Source organism: Hyperolius riggenbachi, chromosome 5 (assembly GCF_040937935.1).
Source record: "Hyperolius riggenbachi isolate aHypRig1 chromosome 5, aHypRig1.pri, whole genome shotgun sequence".
Lineage (NCBI taxonomy): Eukaryota > Metazoa > Chordata > Amphibia > Anura > Hyperoliidae > Hyperolius > Hyperolius riggenbachi.
Window position 1 is genome coordinate 328,688,990 of NC_090650.1, and position 22,726 is coordinate 328,711,715.

The following is a 22,726-nucleotide window of genomic DNA, read 5'->3' on the forward strand; positions in this document are numbered from 1 at the left end:
AAAAAAATAATAATAATGATAATACCTGACACTGAACCACTCTAAGAAGAAAAAATAAGTTTCATAAGTCTGACCTTTGATTATTAGGACCGCTCTGAACAGTGATAAATGGTTATTAATGATAAGCAACAGGAAATGGAAAGGAATCAGTCATGCATGTCAGAGAGAGGTTGCCTGAATCTGGCCACACACTGGATATATTTCAGAGATATCTGTCTGATCACATAATCTACTAAAGATCCGGCATGTCCGTTGTTATCAAAGTCAGCAACCCCTGAGGGAATTGTTCTCTCACTCATCCCACCTGCTGTTCAGCACATGAATGAGCAGCTTCCATCATACCTCTTCCTACCTTTTGGAGGTAATCAGGGGTGAGTCAGTACCAACGAGCGTATCCACTGTGGGGATTACGACTTCCTTGTTGTTTTACTCACGTGAGTGGAAAACTTTTTTTTTAAGCTTTTTACAATAAATGTAACATAGTTACATAATTAGTTTGGTTGAAAAAAGACATCCATCCATCAAATTCAACCAGAAGAAAAGAAAAAAAAAAACACCTTGAACCCGCACATATCCCTGTGTATTTAGGGGAAGGTGAAAACCCATACAAGGCCTGGGCCAGTTAGCCATAAAAGGGGAAAATTCCTTCCCGACTCTAGATAGCAGTCAGATAAATCCATGGATCAAATCCCCTGGAAATTGCCTTGTAATTAATACCATGGAATGGTATTACACTATCAAAGTTTCGGGGGTAGTTGGAATCAGGGGTATTGTGCTGCACCAGGAGCATGTAGAAAAGATTAGTCGCAGACAGAGTAAGTGGGGCCACTGAATTTGTTGGAGCAGATACAAGTTTAGCTGTTCCTCAGACAACACATCTGAGATGTGAGAGGCTGGAGGTGCTGGTTGCACAGGTGGAGGGTGTTGGGGGAGATAAACCACAAGGTGAATACAGTTCCTCTATTTGCATACGAGTTGGTGTTGCTCTCTGGGACTTGGCTGCATACAAATGTGTGAGCAGCCTGAATTTTAAGTGGTGACAAGAGGGTGGAGCGATCATAATTCTAGAAAGTGGTGTATTGGAAGTTCAATGATATATATACAGTTACTTTGTTTGTCCAGTCTATATCTGTCTGAGGAAAACCAATGTGGAGAAGCTGAAAGTAGTAGTAGGTGACATCAAGACACAACTACAGTGAAAGAGCATTCTACGGAAGTGTGGCATTTGTGACAAAATAACAATGGGATTTAAGGTTTCTCACTGGTCAAATTAAGTGACCAATAGGAAGCTTCAGTGGGAATCTTTTTTAGACCCTTTGTCACCCATGCAGGCTGGTATGGCCCACTTGGTCTATGATATGGGGGGCTCTGTAAGAGAGTGATAACAAAGCTTCCCAATATCCCACAAAGCCCTTTCCATATTATGGACAAGGATCTCATTTTAACTCATGTGGGGATAGATCCTGGGGAAGGATTTATGGTGCAATCTAGGGTTAACCCTTTAATAAGGGGACTCCCAGATTTTCATTTACTTATCGGGTGAATAGGTATAGGAAATTATTTTTCACCCCCTACCTCTTTAGTAAATTAAAAAAATAAACCTTTTTTACATCTGTATATTTCCAGGCAATGTACTGTTGCCCATAATCTGCATTTGATTGCACAATAGCAGAGAGCCAACACCCAAAAAAAAAAAAACACACAGCTTTACATGGCATATAGGCATTATTTCATAATTATATGGAACCTGTAGGGAAAATACATGTCTCTCTTTTTTTAACAAATATGTAATGTCACTTTCATTCTTAAACATTACCTTCTTCTGGGAATCATAGAGAATCTCTGGAAGAAAGCATAGACAACAATTAGTCATTTTATGAAAAATGATGTTACTTGTGAATTCCCAGTTGATCGTTTAAATTACTTGGGAAAGTGTGATTACTTGCATAAACCCACACTGAAGATGATTGAATCAGGTCCTAGCTTCCAAAATGACACACAATGGCCTCGATTCACTAACCGGCGCTAGGCCGGTTAGGAGGCCTTAACAGTTTGTAGGTGCAAACCACAGCGTTATGTGGTTTGTGCCCACAGGACCACCCACATCGTGCGCATCAATGCACCGCTTTGGGGACATCCGATGTGCCGGCAGCAGTCGCGCCGCGCACTAATACTGGCCAGGCGTGCTGCGCGCGATGTGGGTGGTCCTGTGCACGATGTAACTTTGCGCGGCTGTAAGTCCATGTGAAGCTACTTTGGGGGCACTAAGTGGCTGTTCACTCTGGCGCTAACACTTAGCGCCAGTTAGTGAATCAAGCCCAATGAGTTTGAAAAATGTAGATGCTGGATTTTGATGCTAATGTGACATTCCATATAGTAGCATATGTGTGTGGGAGGCTGTTTGTGTTAATTTTAATTAAAAATATTTTATTCATAAGTGTAAGACTTTATAGATATAGTCGTCGATTCACTAAAACGTGATAACTCCATTATCACGTGTAAAGGCTTTGCACATGCAAACTCGAGTGTTAAGGCTTTGCACGTGCAAACTTGGGTGCTAAGTAGTTTGCACATGCAGGCTTTTCACTGCCGTGCTAACACTTAGCACCCTTTAGTGAATCAAGCCCATACAGTTCTAATGGACCCATGTATTCATTGTTCTAGTTGATGAGGATATCTGTTCACCCTCCAGCACAGGTGCATCCACATGTAACACACCTGATTAAATATTACCCCCACCCCCTTCCTTTCCCCTAGGATAAGGGTAACCTCCACCATCAATGGGCATTCTCCAAATATCAACAGTAACACGATTTGGGTGGTATTGGTAATTTATTTTTAAAAAATGTAACCTTTTAATGGCCAGTTGTGGGTGAAGGGTGATACACTACAAAGGAAAAAAAAAACAGAGACAACGGGAGCCCAGATGGTGCAGTATGTCACAGTAGATTAATTTAGATCTGAAGAAATAATACTCACAAATGTGGGTTGCAGATGGGCAACCGACCACTTGAGGCAGGTGGAAATGCACAAACCCGACTCCACTCGGGGTACCAGGAAAACCTGGTGCTGGTCGCTCTCTTGAGGAAAAAAATAAACATACACTCTGATATAGGAAATCAGGAGTGGAGGTCCTCCCCTCGGACGAGGGAGGTAAGGCACAGGTAAGGGAAAAGAGGCGCTGAAGGACATAAAATATATTAAAAACAATGAATAAAAAAAATGAGGTGGCCTACCTCAATGATGACAAACTCCTAAATTATGAATAATTAGATATAAAGCACAGGCAACGCACCTCGTGGGAACTCGCCCACTTCCTCAGGCCAAACAAAGTGCCACTCCATGCCGGTAGCCTGGTTTGGAGAGCTAAAATGTCAGAAAATTGAGAAATTATTTTTTTTCCTTTTTTTTTTCTTAATATTCCCTTTAAAATGCATTTAGAATAAAATAATTCTTAGCAAAATGTACCACCCAAAGAAAGCCTAATTGGTGGCAGAAAAAAAAAGCTATAGATCATTTTGTTGTGGTAAGTAGTGATAAATTTATTGGTGAATGAATGGGAGGTGGAAGTTGCTCAGATGCATAAGGTGAAAAAACACTGAAGGCTGAAGTGGTTAAAAAAAAAAGAAACATAATCTGAATTCCCTTACAAAGTTGGCTGATAGCATAGATATATAAATTAGATTAGTAATTTTAATATGGAATGGCACATTTAGGACTTAAGTTGTTTGTACTCTTGTTAAGCATGGTCCACAGTTAGTTTGTAGAGTGGTTGTATTTTCTGATATCCAATAATTTAATTCTCCAAGACTAACCACAGTAGTCCTTCTAAGGCACTTAAAGGAATACTATCAATGCCCAAGTGTTCTAAAATGACAGTGTACAAATAATATGGAGCAGGGGCGCCCAAGAGCACAGGCAGGACAAACTGTTGCCTAGAGCGCAATGGCTGCCAATAGGCGCCGCCCACCACCATCGATACACTTCTTCACTACATGCTGCAGCTGCCAGAAGCCACGTCTCCACTCCCTTCTGATAGAAGAGCAAACATGCTCTTCCCCGCCTCTAGCCACCCCTTTCAATGTACACCCAGCTGCAGTATCTGTTTACTACTGCACGTGGCTCTAGCCCCGCCTATAACTCCGCCCCCGCCAGACAGATTGTCCGGTTTCAGTGTCAGGCTGGCCTGTAGCCACTTCCTGCCTGTTGATCTGCATTGTCCCCTGCTTTCCACCTCCTGTGTGATGCAGCGCTGGGCACCAGAGCACAGCGAGGCATAGGTGACTGCTGCAGAGGGTGAGGGGGAGACTGGAGAGAGCCCCCATGCCCCCCTCCTGAGTGTGATGCAGCGCTGGGCACCAGAGCCCAGGGAGGCAGAGGTGACTGCTGCAGGGGGAGACTGGAGAGAGGAGACACGACAGCTGCAAGCCAGTGTGGAGTCCCCAAGGGAGAGGCTGACAGGCACAGATGACTGAACACAGAGACCCCTGAGCAGCAGCTGCAGCATTAGCCCTCATGTGAGTAAATAAATAACTGTACATGTGGTTCCAATCTCGTGCCCCATAGAGAGCAGTCCATCCTGTCTGGGCCACTCCCCCCAATCCCTGCTGTCACTCCAGCTAGTCTGATGACACCCTGCCCCAGCATGGAGGAACATCAGAGATCACTTCTTCCTGCATAAAACTACAAAGATCCATCAGTAATTATGCTTTCTTTATGCTGTACTTGAGTCAAAAACATCACAGACTAGCAAAGCTACTAGTTATAGGCCTCATAATGCAGTACCAGGTTTATTTCATTATTCACTTGAAAGATGTCATAATTTCCAGTGTTATGGTTGCTGCCTCCACCACCAGGTCCCTCTCTCCTCTCTGGCAGTGTCACAGCTTGGGGCCTACCCCCCTATTGCTCTCTGTGGCCAGCAGATAGACAGCTGTCTCAGTCTCATCACAAAGCTATGTATCAGAGAAGAAAGCAGATACTTCCCCATACAGTGCCCAGCTGAATGGTCTGCTCTCCTGTGAGGGGATCTGTGCTGGAAATGCTGCTCTGTAGAGCTCTCTGCTGATGTGATTGCCTGAGTGGCTCACTGGAAGCCACAGAGAGGCCAGCATGCAGGCAACACATCTGCACTTCTGGCCTTTAATGTGCTGCAGATAACAAGTCCAGTTGCTGTTCAGCCAATGTCCCTGCATGTCTTCATTTAGCACTGAGCAAGCAAGCCTGATCTCAGGCTGACCACCTGCTCATATCTGTGTGCAAAGAAGCTCATTCTTCTGCATACCATTCTTGTAAAAGTTGTGCCTGTGAATCACTGGACTAGCTGTGCAAAATCAGCTGATAGGTGCAGCAAAGATTTCTGAAATGTTTGTGTCGCAGACAGAGGCAAGGGAGGCTTATATGTGATAAAGGCACCTTCTTCCTTTAGCTTGAAATTAACTATGATTAGTTAAGTGTGGAAATTAATATAGTGAGCACTTGATTCTCAACAGAGTAGTCATGATGTGCATTTCTAGTATTCGTGCACTTTGCAATATCTTTTACCCGAGGTGCCTGAGAGAGTGACACTGTGACATTATCATTGCTGACACTGATTTGGAAATTAAGCTAGCCATTTTCTAAGTGTTTTTTTTCTATACATGGTTGGGCAATGGAATAGGGGATTTCTGGGGTTATACATAAGCTGCCTGCTTGTCCATATCATGCTGTGGTCCCAGAAATTCCCTCTTCCTCACTAGCACCAACCGTGTATATAGGAAACATTCAGAAAAACTGCTAGTTCCATTTTCAAACTAGCACATGAGGGGTAGTTGCAATGAACATAAAAAAGTACATGGAAAGTACATCAAATGTGGAACTTTTTTGTAGCAGTAGTGTGTTTGTGTAAACGTATGAAGGGGGGAGGGGGGGCGCTGCATGTCTTCTTGCCTGGAGTGACAAAAAGACTAGAGGCGCCCCTGATATGGAGTACTGGGAACACAAAGACAACGGGAGCCCAAATGGTGCAGTACATCACAGATAGATGGATATGTTGAAAAAAGATGTTCGACAAAGTAATACTCACAAAGGTGGGTTGCACAAGGGGCAACCGACTGCTTCAGGCAGGTGGAGTGTCTTAACCTGACTCCACTCAGGTATACCAGCAATCCTGGGGGCGGTCGCTCTCTTAAAAAAAAATCTCACACACTAAACCCTATAGGGTGGTGTGGTAGACTCCCCTCACTGGAGGGGGGGGGGGGGGGGGGTAAGGTACAACAGGAGGTAAAGAGGTGCCCAGTGGGTGTATAAAACACTTTAGAAACAATACAATTTATAAAGATGAGGTGGCTTTCCTCATAGACAACTCACTTTAGATAAAGCAGTTTAATAGTAATAAGCACTGGCAACGCGTTTTGTGGGATTCCAGCCCACTTCCTCAGGCCAAGTAAAGTGCCGCTCTATATGTAAAGCCGCAACCCAAGCGCGGCTTTACATATAGAGCGGCACTTTACTTGGCCTGAAGAAGTGGGCTGGAATCCCACAAAACGCGTTGCCAGTCAGTGCTTGTTACTATTAAACTGCTTTATCCTGTAATAGAACGCGGAAAAGCCGCCGCGTGTACTGACAGCAAGGCGGCTGATTCCGCGTCCAGTGTGGCAGTTTGCACGCAGCAGCGTGCGTCTGGTGTGGCTGGGTCTGTTAGTTCACACAGATTGAGGAATACGCGCGCGCTGAGAAGCAGAACCTTTATGACAACCAAGGAGGGATCAGCTGACCAGGTTGGTCAGCTGACCTCAGAGCAAGTGACTATTGGTTGATCACTGATGGGTGGCGCCGGAGAGCGCTGCTCTATATATAGTTACTGCTGGTCAGTCTCAGGTTGTCTGCCGTTGCGAACACTTACGTGAAAGCACTCAGACCTTAGTCAGATCCTACAGTGTGTTAGAACCAGGAGGACCTGGGAATTCACACTGAGCCAAATTACTTCTGTGTATCATTGTGTTATACTTCAGACTAGTTCCAGGGTGTCGAGACCACAGACCTCACACCCAAGATTAGGGACTCTGTGTTATCATTCTGTTATACTTCAGACTAGTTCCAGGGTGTTGAGACCACGGACCTCACACCCAAGATTAGGGACTCTGTGTTATCATTGTGTTATACTTCAGACTAGTTCCAGGGTGTTGAGACCATGGACCTCACACCCAAGATTAGGGACTCTGTATTATCTTTGTGTTATACTCCAGACTAGTTCCAGGGTGTCGAGACCATGGACCTCACACCCAAGACTAGGCATTGTTTTGATATCTATGACCTATTGCATTTCTGACTATCCCTCTGCTTTCTGATTCGGTACCTACGCATATCTGATTATCTGTTGCCAACCCTGCCTGCCTTTGGATACCGAATCAGCCTTCTGTCTCTGTACCTTGTCTGTCCGTGTGTTGCCGACCTGGCTTGCCCGACCTTGAGAGCTATCTCTCTCTATTAAGAGATAGTCTCCAGACCTGCTAGTGACATCCACCTTTCAGGTGTCACTCACTCACAGGTCCTTCCTACTTTCAGCCTGGGGCTCCACCCCTTTGGAGGTCTCAGGCTGATGGAAAGTTTTTGCACTTCCCAGAGGGCGGTATCGACCATACTGCCAAAGACCACCTGCTCCTCGGGTGGTCCAACTCAAAGTCATTACTGTTGCACCAAACACTCACACTATATAGGTGTCCAGAGGTTAGTTATACTTGGATTATCGGTGATTCTGCAGATCATCAATAATCAGGTATATATCTGTATTCTTGGTGATACTGCAGATCACCAATAATCAGATTCTCTCTGTGTGCTGACACCAATCGTTACATATCTAAAGTGAGTTGTCGTCTATGAGGTAAGCCACCTCATCCTTATAAATGTTATTGTTTTTAAAGTGTTTTATACACCCACTGGGTGCTTCTTTACCTCCTAATGTACAAATAATGTCTGAGTAGCTGTGTAAATATTTTCCTACTTTTCATGTTAAATATCAGAGGCAAAGGCTTTAATTTGAGTTAAGGATTTGGCTACATTAGGACAAATCAATTGCAGAAGGGGGTGTCTGCTTCAATGCACAGCCAGTGTTGCATATCAGACTACAGAGTATTTTTCTCAGAAAGCAAAAACAGTATGAAAAGCTGTGACAATTACAAATGTTCATAACAAGTTTCCTCTGCTCTCTTCAGACATCAGTCAGAAACACAGGACACAGAAGCTGCAGCTATTGGGAGCTTTCTCTCTCACACACACAGTTACAACCAGGGTTAACTTATCAAGTGTGAGGGGAAGTTCCCCTCCCCTCATGGTTCATTCTGCCCTCCGTTTTGGCGTCAGTAAAGTTTGAAAGTATTTTGATAACAGTAAACCAATAGGTTTCCAGTGAAATGTATACACCAGTACTTAGCAGCACTTCCCAAACAATTCCTATCTCAACTGAAAAAAATATGTAAATCGATAGTGTTCCTTTAACAGAAAACAAAGGACTTGTCATTATTAAGAGCCATGTATTTAAAGAGGAACTGTAGCGAACATCTTAAAATGTAAAACTCAAATAAGTACCTTTCTTCCTGAGTAAAATGAGCCATACATTACCGTACTTCTCTCTTATGTTGCTGGCATTTACAGTAAGTAGTAGAAATCTGACATTACCGATCGGTTTTGGGCTAGTCCATCTCTCCATAGGGAATTCTTAGCATGGCCTTTTTTCTTTATAAAGATTACTCCCTAAAAAAGATTTATGAAAAGATGCTGACCTGCCTCCCTGCTCACCGTACACTTTTTAGCAGTTGGCTGGAGCAACTGCCATTCATTAAAGGAATACTTAAGACATAAAAAAAGACATTTACTCACGTGGGGCATCCATCAGCCCCCTGAAGCTGGATGGGGCCCTCGCAGCCCCGCTCCAATCGTCCTGTCCCCGACAGCGGCTACTTCCGTGTTCCCAGCCGCTATATCACCCTCTATGCTGCTATAGCGTATATATATACGCTATAGCAGCATAGAGGGTGATATAGTGGCTGGGAACGCGGAGAATCAGCTGCGGTTCCAGCCTGTCGGCGGCTGTCGCCGAACCCGGAAGTAGCCGCCGACGGGGACAGGACGATTGGAGCGGGGCTGTGAGGGCCCCATCCAGCTTCAGGGGGCTGAGGGATGCCCCGAGTGAGTAAATGTCATTTTTTTTATGACTTAAGTATTCCTTTAAGTGCATTTTGAAAATAAAGAAATCCCTGTGAACCCCCATGAGGAGATGGGCTAGTCCAAAACCTGTCGGTTCTGTCTGATTTCTACTACCTACTGGAAGTGACAGCAACATAGGAGGAAAGTAATTTATGGCTCATTTTACTCTGGGAAAACATACTTCTTAATTGTATAATTTTACATATATTTTAAATTTTAAAATTTTCGCGTCAGAGGTTCTTTAAAGATCTAGCCCTTAGCCTTTTTCTACAAAATATACAACTCCTATAACCTTAAAGGAATACTTAAGTGTCCTAAAAAAATGACTTGTACTCACCCGGGGCTCCCCTCAGCCCCCTGCAGCTGAACGGTGCCCTTGCCGTGTCTCTCCGATGCAGCTGGACTCGCCGGCGGCCACTTCCGGTTCGGCCGTCACCGGCCGACAGGCTGGGAACGTGGCTGATTAGCCGCGTTCCCGGCCGCAATAGCATTAAAGAAGGCGCTATTGCGGCCGGGAACGCGGCTAATCAGCCGCGTTCCCAGCCTGTCGGCCGGTGACGGCCAAACCGGAAGTGGCCGCCAGCGAGTCCAGCTGCATCGGAGAGACACGGCGAGGGCACCGTTCAGCTGCAGGGGGCTGAGGGGAGCCCCGGGTAAGTACAAGTCATTTTTTTTAGGACACTTAAGTTTTCCTTTAATCATTCTCTAGGGAATGAAATAGTAGATTATATATGTGTATTTTTATTATTCTCTTACTGCAAATCATGTTTATTACACCGACGTGCTTCAGTGATACCAATAACATCATATTTCTTATTCAGTAAAGAAAAATTGTACATGTTGTTTTCTATCTACTGAACATATTTAATTGACGAAATATGAATTTATTAAGTACACTGTTTTATTTATTAGGTCATACTTCAATCACTTTATTTTGCAGTTAAAAATATGAAAAAAATAATTTAACAACTAAATGTATGATGTACCTCTCTTGTAGTTTTCTGTGGTTCCAGCATTGTAAATGCATACATTTTGCAGCAGTGAGTGGTAGTGGTGAAAGGGAGTGTCTACAAAGATTCAAACTCTTGCAAGACAAAAATGTCAAATATAAACATCACCTTAGATGTGCACATTTCCCTGACATACAACTTAAATCTTCACTGAAAAATATCTATTTTCAGTCACAGAAGCAAAGTGATGTCAGAGCTTGCACCAAATGGTGTATTGTTGTCATGATTGCCAGACCAAAAGATTTTTGTGCTCTGAGTCCATGCTATTTGGGCTAGTTCACAGTGCTCAGACCTGTGTTGTAAATGATCATGTTATTCTAAGTTGCTACATGCAGGATTTGTATTGGTCTATGTCCAGACTCCATTGCAGTTCACACTCATCATAATGCATGTGTTATGCAACTGACCACTGTGAACCTAGCCTTCATAGTACAGACACGGTCTGTTCTATGACAGTGTTATTGACCTGAAGTAGGCGAGCTCTGCAGAATACTTTGTGCATTTGACCACTAAGAGGTTTTTACCCCTTTAGGACCAAAGTGTGAGAAAACGCGGAAGCACCGCCGCATGCACTTCTGGCAAGGCGGCGGATTCCGCGTCCAGCGTGGCTACTGATGTGTGTTCACTCGTCTTTTCGTCTGCCCGAACGCGGAGGAACCGTCGCATGCGCTGGCGGCATGGCGGCGGATTCCGCGTGCAGCACAACGGGCATTTCACAGCAGGGGTCTGGTGTGGCTGGGAGCTGTAGTCCACATAGGTTTAGGTGGACGCGCGCGCTGAGAGGAAGAGCTCTATACCAGTCAGTGGGGGATCAGCTGACCAGGCTGGTCAGCTGACGCCAGAAACGGTTTCCATTGGTCCAGCACTTGGGGGAGGCGCTGGAGAGCGCTGAACTATATATACCGGTGGCTGGGCGTTTGCTGGTTGTCTGCCGTTGCGATCACTACGTGGTAGCACTCAGACCTTGTCTGTATCTGTGTTATTAGACCAGTTTCCCAAGGTGTTGATGGCCAGGGATCTCACACCTTAGTCTAGGAATTCTGTACCATCTGTATTATTCTTATTATCTAGTCTAGTTCCTGGAGTGTGAGAATCTTGGAGCTCACACTCAAGTCTAGGCATTGTTGATTATCTGTTATGACTGCCTGCATTTCCTGACCATTCTCCTGATCTCTGATTTTGTACATTTGTCTTTCTGATTCTCTGTTGCCAAAACTCGGCTAGTCCCTGGATTCTGTATCTGTCTACTGTCTTGGTACTTTATCTGTCTGTGTGTTAACGACCTGGCTTGTCCGACCTCGAGAACTATCTCTCCTGTTAGGAGATAGTTCACTGACCTCTCAGTAACACTCCCCTTGGTCTCACTCACGTTCTGTCCTTCCCTCTCTCTGTCTGACTCCTCCCCCCGGAGAGTTCAGTCTATGGAAGGAACCAGTTGCCAAGCAGGATTCCTATCTGCTCTTGCACCTGCCTTCAGGGTGTGCTACTCAAAGTATTACTGTTGCACCAAAACACTCTTGTCTCAGGTATCCAGAGGTTAGTAGATATATCTGATTATCGGTGATACTGCAGATCATCGATAATCTGGTATATATCTGCATTCTCGGTGATACTGCAGATCACCGGTAATCAGATCCTCTCTGTGTTACACCTATCGTTACACAAAGCAATTTTCACCTGTCAGCACTCCTCCTTTTCTTTTGCCCATTCTCTCTGTATTGGAGTGAACTCAATACAGCTTGGAAAAGGACAGTTGGTCCGAAACAGCATCTGCCACTGTGCATGGCATTCTCATTTAATTTAATAAAGCGCTTTAACCTCCCTAGCATTCTGGACGAGGTGTGCTCGTCCAGAGACGCTAGAGGGCACCGCTCAGGCCCCGCTGGGCCGATTTTGATAAATTTTTTTTTTCAAACACGCAGCTAGCACTTTGCTAGCTGTGTGTTTGTCCTGATCGCCGCCGCTCACCGCCGATCCGCCGCTACCCGACGCGAAAGAGGCCCCCCCGCAGAACCCGTGCACAGCTTGGCCAATCGCCGCCAGGCTGCGCTTTGGGGTGGATCGGGAGTCCCAGTGACGCCACGACGTCGATGACGTCACTCCGTTCGTCACCATGGTGACGGGGGAAGCCCTAAAGGAAATCCTGGTCAGAACGGGATTTCCTTATGGGCGTGATCGCCGGCGGCAATCAGAAGGGTCGGAGGGAGAGAGGAGGAAGGGGAGAATCATGTAGCTAGCGCTAGGCTAGCTACATGATAGGAAAAAAAAATCGGGCGAAAAAACCCTCCCGCAGCCATGAGACCGCGGGGATTGAAATGCCCAGCAGGTTAACTGCAGACGTGGTGATGCAGACTCCTTCACTTGCTATTAGAGAAAGTACAAGCATGCATTGTACAAAAACATTGTAAATTTAATCTAAATTTAGTTCCCTATGCATACAAAAAATGCAAGGCTGAACTAAGTCTATAAAGGTCAAACAGAGTAATACAGTTTTCTGTGGGAGGGAAGGGGGGGGGGGGGGCACAGTAAATACTTGAGGAAAGGTCTGTAATAGTATTTATATGGAATAACAGAAACTGAAACCAGATTTCAACAATTTCACTTAGTTTTAAAATGCATTTTCCTTACAAAACTTGAAAATTCACTTCATGGAAATTAAAACCAGATTTCAACAGGGTCCCTGACCTACCACTTTATGGCCCTGTGATGTTCTGAAGGTGCAGTTTCCTGCTAGAGAAGAACACTGCCAAAAATTACTAATTTTAAGAATTTCTCAGTGACATGTGAAAATGAATTTGTGATGCACTTTAGTGTAATTTAGGGTTATGCCATTTAATTTTCATTCATTACTTATTAATTATTATGCAAAATATACCAATCCTGATATATTCCACATATGTTCATAAATGATTTTCAAAGTGTCAGAGTAGAAACCCAAGGAACAATGTTAATCCCATATAAACTTTTCTAAAACCTGGAATTATGCTGCAGAAAGCACAGGCATATCATTTTTAAAAAGATGACTTAACCAGTTCACCCCCAAGGGTTTTTACCCTAACGGACCAGAGTAATTTTCGTCTGTCAGTACTCCTCCATTTTATTCCCTAATAACTTTATTACTACTTATCACAAGAAAATGAACTATACCTTGTTTTAAAATTATTTCTCAGTTTTCGGCCTCTATAGTTTTAAAATTAAATGTTCTCCTGTGAATAAAACACACATTTTATTTGCCCAGTTGTCACGATTATTAAACCGTTTAAATTATGTCCCTATCACAATGTACGGCGACAATACATTATATTGAAATATAGGTGTTATTTTTCTGTTTTGTTTGTCTTTTGTCTGGTCCACAATTACAAGCCCCTATGTAAAGTAAAAGTAATTTCCCATCATAAAATATAGATTAAAAAGCTGAACCCCTAAGGCAGCTATTTATTTTTGAGAGTTTTTTTGTTTGTTTCTATTTTGTTTTTTAATTTGGGGGGTTAGTATGGGCTTTGGTAATGAGTTATTTATTTTATTAGTGTTGGTTAAGTATGTATGTGTCTGTAGGTGTAAATTTACTTTTTGGCCACAAGATGGCACTGGTGAGCATTTTCCCGATATAGGAAATGTTCGCTTTTTTTTTTTTTGTACATTTAAATACTTTGTGACGGCTTCCTGTTTTACGAATGGATGCGGCCGCTGTTTGCGGTCACGTCTATTCACTCCAGGCATTGCAATTGGGTAGAGGACCGCTCGGTCCACTTCCCCAATCGCTCAACGCGGAAACCCGGCGAAAACGGCGGCGGTTGCGGCGCGCACACGTGCAGAGCAGTGGCGGGAACGCGTGATGTATTAAAACGTCATGTTGCCATTAACAGGGTAATGCATGACGTTTTAATATGTTACTACAAAATTGATACGTGGGATGGAAGGTCTCGCTTACCAAGAAAGGTTAGATAAATTGGGTTTATTTAGTCTAGAGAAAAGATGCCTTAGAGGAGATCTAATTAACATGTATAAATACATCAGAGGGCAATATAATAGCTTGGCGGATGAGCTTTTTGTCCCTAGGCCTTCTCAAAGGACTAGAGGACATGAGATGCGCATGGAGGAAAAACGTTTTAGCCATTTATTTAGGAAAGGGTTCTTTACAGTAAGAGTGATTAAGATGTGGAATGCATTGCCACAGGAAGTCGTTATGGCAAACTCTATACCTGCATTTAAAGGGGGCTTAGATGCTTTCCTTGTGTTGAAAGACATCCATGGCTACAATTACTAGGTTATGCCTAATGATGTTGATCCAGGGATTTTATCTGATTGCCATCTGGAGTCAGGAAGGAATTTTTCCCTTTTGGGGCTAATTGGACCATGCCTTGTGGGGTTTTTTTCGCCTTCCTCTGGATCAACAGGGGTATGTGGGGGACGGGCTGGAGTTGTACTTTGTACTGGTTGAACTCGATGGACGTATGTCTTTTTTCAACCAAAATAACTATGTAACTATGTAACTATGTAACAACGCTGTTAAATGGTTAATTCTTGCAAAGTACCTAGGTGTATAGACTTTAAAAAAAAAAAAAAATTTAAGTGGAGCTGAACTTGTGCAAAGGACAGAAAGAAAACCTAGAGAATGCACCCTTTATGTACAGTGAGATGCGAAAGTTTGGGCAACCTTGTTAATAGTCATGATTTTCCAGTATAAATTGTTGGTTGTTATGATAAAAAATGTCAGTTAACTATATCATATAGGAGGCACACACAGTGATATTTAAAGCCAATGGGTACCGCTAGAAAAAGAAAAGTCAGATACTCACCTAAGGAGAGGGAAGGCTCGGTCCTAATGAGCCTTCCCTCTCCTCTCCCGGTGCCCTCGGTGCTGCGCTGGCTCCCCCGTTCGCGTCCGCTGCCGCAGGGACTTTGGAGGTCTTCGGGAGCACTCGGGCTTCCGAAGACGGGCCGCTCCATACTACGTATGAGCAAGTGCGTCATAGAGGGTGCTCGCGCATGCGTACTATGGAGCGGCCCCGTCCTCGGGAGTCTGAGTGCTCCTGAAGGCTTCCGAAACATCCCTTCGGCTGCGGAAGTGGCAGTATTTGACCGAACTGGTTGAATACTGCCACGGGGGATCCTGCGCGGGACCGGGCACAGGGAGAGGAGAGGGAAGGCTCATAAGGACCGAGCATTCCCTCTCCTTAGGTGAGTATCTGACTTTTTTTTTTTAAACGGTAAACATTCACTTTAAGAAGTGAAATGAAGTTTATTGGATTTACAGAAAGCGCACAATAATAGTTTAAATAAAATTAGGCAGGTGCATAAATTTGGGCACTGTTGTCATTTTATTGATTCCAAAACGAAACTCAAATTTGCTTGGTAAGCTCAGTGACTCCTGACCTACATACACAGGTGAATCCAATTATGAGAAACAGTATTTAAGTGGGTCAATTGTAAGTTTCTCTCCTCCTTAAATTTCCTCTGAAGAGAGTAGCAACATTTGGGTCTCAAAACAACTCTCAAATGACCTGAAGACAGAGATTGTTCACCATCATAGTTTAGGGGAAGGATACAGAAATCTGTCTCAGAGATTTCAGCTGTCTGTTTCCACAGTTAGGAACATATTGAGGAAATGGAAGACCACAGTCTCAGTTCAAGTTAAGGTTCGAAGTGGCAAACCAAGAAAAATCTCATTTAGACAGAAGCAATGGATGGTGAAAGCAGTCAGTCAACCCACAGACCAGCACCAAAGACCTACAACATCATCTTGCTGCAGATGGAGTCACTGTGCATCATTCAACCATTCGGCACACTCTATACAAGGAGATTCTGTAGGCGAGACTGATGCAGAGGAAGCCCAAAGCACAAACAGAGCCGCTTGTGGTATGCTAAAGCACATTTGGACAAGCGAGCTTCATTTTGGAATAAGGTGCTGTGGACTGATAAGTTATTTGGGCATAACAAGTGGTGTTATGCATGGAGGAAAAAGAACAGAGCATTCCAAGAAAACCACCTGCTACCTACAGTAAAATATGGTGGTGGTTCCATCATGCTGTGGGACTGTGTGGCCAGTGCACGGACTCGGAATCTTGTTAAAGTTGAGGGACGCATAGATTCTACTCAGTATCAGCAAATTCTGGAGACCAATGTCCAGGAATCAGTGACAAAGCTGAAGCTGCACCGAGGCTGGATCTTTCAACAAGATAACGACCCTAAACCCTGCTCAAAATTCACTCCGACATTCATGCAGAGGAACAAGTACAATGTTCTGGAATGGCAATCTCAGTCCCCATTCTCCAGACCTGAATATAATTGAAAATCTCTGCTGTGAGTTAAAGAAAGCTGTCCATGCTCGGAAGCCACCAAACCTGAATGAACTAGAGATGTTTTGTAAAGAGGAATGGTCCAAAATACCTTCAAGCAGAATCCAGACTCTCATTGGAACCTACAGGAAGCATTTAGAGTCATTCATTTCTGCAAAAGGAGGATCTACTAAATATTGTTTTCATTTCTTTTTTGTGGTGCCCAATTTTATGCACCTGCCTAATTTTGTTTAAACAATTATTGCACACTTTCTGTAAATCCAATAAACTTCCTTTCACTTCTCAAATATCACGGTTTGTGTCTCAGGCATGGGCAAACTTGGCTCTCCAGCTGTTAAGGAACTACAAGTCCTACAATGTATTGCAGGAGTCTTACAGCCACAGTCATGACTCATAAAGGCAAAGGCATTGTGGGACTTTTAGTTCCTTAACAGCTGGAGGGCCACGTTTGCCTATGTCTAGTGTGTCTCCTATATGATATATTTAACCGACATTTTTTTTATCATGATGATTAACAAGGTTGCCCAAACGTTCGCATCCCACTGTATTTAGAGAAGTTTACCCTGTCTAATTCCCCGTCATCTGTGTCTAATCACAAGTTGTAATGTGATCCCTCTGCTGTGTCAGCTGACTACCACAGCAGAGAGGCTAATTGAAAAGCATCGGATGTTAATAGGTCTGCTTCCATCAAATCAGGACGTGGATCCAATGCAGATTTATTTCAGGATTTGTATCAGCTACAACAAATAAATGTTGATTTATTTAAAGGTGGTTATGCAGTTACGTTTCTTTTAGAGCAGAGAAGAAGTTCTGAGTTCAGGTCCGCTTTAATAAAAATTGCATGTTGTAAAATATGTCAAAATCTAGAAGTTTTAGTCAGTAACTGCAACCTTGCACTTTTGTAAATAGACTTGTGTGGATATCATCTTGTATTGTTTTGTGACCTTAGTGATTTACATAATATTGCAGTATTCTTAAAAGGGGGGAGGGAGGGGCATATAAAATCCCAATGACATGACTTTTCCTAAGAGTACTGACCAATATGACAGTTAATTTAGTTCCATTGCTATTGCAGCAGTATTGTTCTTTGTTACTGTTTGGCAGTGGGGACTACAAAGGCTGTCATCATTGACCTGAAAATCCTTTTTTTTTTTTTGTCTTGTCATCATTGCATGGGTAAGAGAATGTAACACTTGCGTATCCAGTGATAGGATATGTGTTCTCCAGAGAGCCTCCGACTCTGCTGCATAAACGTTGACACCAGAACAATGATTTTCTGAACATAGATCCCAAGTCTAATCAAATTTCTGTAATATCAGCATGTGACCTTTTCTCTTATTAGTATGTTTATTCATACAGCAGTCCCATGATCCCTTATCACTTTGTGCATTTTTGCCGCCTTGAGCCTAATTATTTTAACTTTTCTTAGCAATAATTGAACATGATTAGATTTGAATGTAGAGCGTGATGGCAGCAGCAACAAAGGAGCATTTTTGTGTATTTTTTAATTAAAAAATAATGAAACACAAGATAAAACACTTGAAAGACAAAGGCACACTCGAAAAAAAGACACATAATAGCAAGGTGTTCTACTTGTTTCAGTTGAAAACTGGCAATATTTATTTTGTTTACTTGGTATAGAAGTATACATTTTTTTTTCACTGTTTATACAAAATATGCCTTGTAGCTAGCTGTTTAATTCCCAACTTGTACAAAGTAAACTCTACACTATAAATGAAATCAAGTTTTTGACATGTGTAAGGCCCGGTTCACACTTGCGGTGGCCCTCCGGAATCGCCGTGCCGGAGCCGCACCGCTTGCAGAACGGATGGAACGGACGCACGGCATAGCAATGAAAGCCTATGCGTCCGTTCACATGCGTCCGTTCTCCCGAACCGGAGCCGGACCGGATCCGGGCCGGATCCGGACTCCGGCCTCCGTTCCAACATGCGCTATTTTTTCATCCGGCTCCTCCGGCAGCCGTATCCGGGGCGGAGCCGGACTGCACCATCCGGCCAATACAAACCAATGGGAACCGGAGAGCGCACAACACACAGGCTGAGAAATCCGGATGTTCTACCCCACTTCCTATGGGGATTGTTGCGGCGATATTGGATGGGGACACATGGGCAAGCATTTTGGAGTGGAGCAGCACAGCTGGATCCGGATCCGGAGATGTTGGCAGCATGTCGCAGGTGGAGGTGAGTGCTAAACAGCAGAGGGCCTGATTCCACAGGTCCCCCTTCTGCTGACCTCCCAGACCCCCAACTTTTTTTTTGTTTTTAACGTTTTTTTGCCAAACGGATCCGGATCGCATCCTGATGGACACCTGATGCAACCTGACCGGATCCGGATCGGATCCGGATCAGAACCGTACGGTTCCGATCCGGATCCGGTCAGGTCATCCGGTCCGTTTGGCAAACAACCGCAAGTGTGAACCGGGCCTAAGAGTACCTCCAGCATGCTCAATAATCAATTAACTGTGTATACCTTTTATAAAAATAAGGTCCAATCAGCTAATAAAACCTACTCACTCACTCACTTGCCTATATGTGAAATTTTCATATACAAATATTCTTAACACCCCATCTCATCAGGGAATGCCTGAAGCCTAACTGAAGACCCCCTTTCCTCCCCCCTGCTCTGTAGCAGTATAGCCAATTGTGCCTTAAATTTAAAAATGTACTCAGTAAATTGATGCTGGAGGAGTTCTTTAAAGGATACCACAGCCCACAGGCTGTTGTAAAATAAATGCAGCATGTGTAGGGGAAAAAAAAGGACATACTCACCGCTCCCCTCGCTCCCAGCCGTCGGGTCCCGCTCGTCTGCTACAGCTCCCGGTACCGGCTGACTCATCTGACCCCTGACCCGGATATACTGCACTGCGCATGCGCAGTATGTCCAATCATCTTCTCTTCTGCCGTCGCATCATGACGGCAGAAGATCGGACACTCCCCCGCCTCCTCCCTGCCCAGTGTGTGCGCTCCACTAATAAAGCTAGCATGACCTGCTAGCTGGAGTCACGCTGGGAGCGGCAATTTGGAGAGAGAGTGGAGGGGGAGTGAGTTGGGATGGACGGGAAGCGGGCACTTTCATAATAAGTCCGGGTCAGGGGTCAGATGAGTCGGCCGGTACCGGGAGCTGTAGCAGACGAGCGGGACCTGTCGGCTGGGAGCGAGGGGAACAGTGAGTATGTCCTTTTTTTCCCCTACACATGCTGCATTTATTTTACCATAGCCTGTGGGCTGTGGTATCCTTTAATATATTGTTGAAACACATGGGGCTTGATTCACTAAAGTGTGCTAACACAGTTAGCACGCCTAAAAGCTTTGCACGTGCAAACTAGAGTGCTAAGTAGTTTGCATGGGCAAAGCTGTTACTGATTGCGTGCTATTTGGTGCATGAGAAACATCGCACCAGTTCGCGGGAAATGTCACACCGTCCACGTGCAAAGTACACATATCAGGCTATTTTGCACATGGACGGTGCAACGGTTCAAGCGCAGCGCTAAACTTTGCATTTGCAAACTTTTGCACGCATATTAGCGCATGCAAAGGCACTTTGCACATGCTAAAGGGCTTTTCACTGGCGTGCTAACACTTAGCACGCTTTAGTGAATCAAGCCAGAATGGGTAAGCACCATCCCAAAGAGTTAATATTCATGACTACATACATTATTTAAAGAGAAATAGTGTGCAGAAATGATCAATAAATCTATCAAGCACCAAAAGAAAAGTAGTCCTCTGAAGACTGCTTCACTACAAAGTAGGAAGGAAAGTACAAAATCAGCTTCATTAGACACAATAGTGTGTACATAGATACATACATAGATAAAAACACTTAAAACTGTGAAATGAGCAGGGGTACATAATATACAATCAATGATTCAATATGCAATAAATCAACTCCCCCATAGCAATAATATTGTACATAATTTCCAGGGGCGTTCTGTCTATTGAGCAACGGGGGGCATGGCGCTCCGGGTGACTGGGAGGGGGGGTGTCAAAAAGGTGTCCCACAGAGGCCATGAGAAGGAGGGGGAAGCAGACCAAGGCGTGGCAGTTGGGACAGTGGTGGGGGGGGCAGACCCCCTCCCTCGCCTGGGTCCCCTCCTTCTGCACTCTCCCCCTCCAGAAATACAGCAGGCAGGCACAGCAGGCAGGGAATGACTCACCTGACTCTTGCATTCCATGCGCTGAAGCACTGCGCAACCGTCACAAGCCACAAGTCTCTCAGCCTTCAATGCCACTCACTGTGCTTCCTAATTAGCAGAAGCGCATTACCTACCATCGTGCCTGCTTGCCGCATACCCAGGTGAAGGGACAAGGGGTCTGGCCCACTGCCTCTCCTTCCTAGCTTCCCATACTGAGCAGGCTATGCTAGCTATACTGGGGCAGCTAACGAACCTCTCTGGTGTGCACCATCCCATTCACTTTCATTAGCCAAGCGGTTTTCTCCCTTCACACTCCAGAACCGCTCTGCTGTGCAAGAGCCGTAACTATGTAACTATACTACCTATACTGGGGCAACTATACTACCTATACTGGGGCAACTATGCTACCTATACTGGGTGCAACTATACTAGCTATCCTGGGGCAACTATATTAAATTTCTGCTGGATTTCTGTGTAATAAGTGCTTCAATTTAATGTTCTCTGCCTGACAGGTCCTGATTTCTTTACTATTTAGATTAGTGGCAGAAAAAGTGCAGTTTTCTCATTTAGTTTTTTAAACTAAAAAACTAGCGGTGTTTGTGCCTCGCTCCCTATTTTTGATTACTCTGGACTCTTGTATCATAGCTATTTTGGACATTATCACTGGTTACTTGCAATTTTTTTTGACATACAGCAGTCATTCCTCTATGCTTTTGATGCCTGCATACTCTATTGTATGTTTTCATGCTACATGCTGTGTCTCATGCAGTTGCTGGGCTTTGAAGTCTTCATAGTGTGTGTGTGTGTGTGTGTGTGTGTGTGTGTGTGTGTGTGTGTGTGTGTGTGTGTGTGTGTGTGTACCTTTGCATATGATTACTCACATGTTTTTTTGACCAATTTGTCAAATATAATATACTACTTTGCATTTAATTCATGGTGTGCGTGTTCTATGTACATAATTCTATGGTTCAATTCACATGCCCCCCTGGAGCCCCTACCCTGCATCTTTATTTTTTTTATATAAGGAAATAAACAATTGTGTAGTGTATAAGCATATTTAGGAGTGAGGGGCTGGAGGAAGGAGCTGGCTGGCAAGTAACACTTGATAAAGGCCGTTTGGCTGAAACGTTGTGTTGTCTGCTACTATGGTGCTAATAAAGCCAAAGCTATAATTGCAAAATCCAGGTCGAGACCCAGTGATCTTTCTTCGTGTGTTGCCTCCCTACACCTCTGGTGGATCGGGGTGCTACACTGGTTGATTCACTGGTACCAAAAGTTTGCAGTTGAGCCTGGGGACTACTGCTTTTTCTTTAGGTTGGCAAGTAACACATGCCAACCAGTAGTATATATTGAGGTACAGAAAGCAGACATTAAAATGACATCTGTAAAGGTAAATCATTATTTTATTCTTTTTTTCTTTGTATTACTAATAGTACAAATTCTTATCACGTTTCATGTTTTGTGCTTACATGTTTTAATTCAGGTCCACATAAAAACAAGTCCATCTTTTATTGCTGCTAGTTTCCAATCGTGGAGGTTTACTTTTGGTATTAGCATTTTGGTAATAGAAAAGGTAATGTCTACTTTTTGTAAGAAATTATGTTTGTTAGTATAGGCAGTAGGAAATTCCTTCCATGTTTATAATATTAAGGAGAGTGTATCATACTTTGGTGGGTTCATTTTCTGTGTTAAAAGCAATGCAAATAAGTGTAACTGCCTTCCGACTGCTCCACGGCGATTGGCGTGAGCAGCGCGCAGCCACAGGACCACCCCATGGAGCAGAGCCGTCTAATAACACTGTACAGTGCTGCGATCTAAGGCAGCGCTGTACTGGGGACAGCCGTGTGACGCGGCTGTCTCCTCTGTAGGCAGGGAAGTGATTCTTCTCCGATCAGGTTGATTGGCTGGCGAAGGGAGGGAGGGAGTAAAAAATATTTTAAAAAATAGCTTTATTTATTAAAAAGACATAAATATTTATTAAAAAAATAAACATCCTGGCAGCGATCTTAGTCCACCAACAGAGAGCTGTGTGCAGAAAGGGGGTTGGATCACTTGTGTTCTGAGTTGTACGGCCCTGCAGT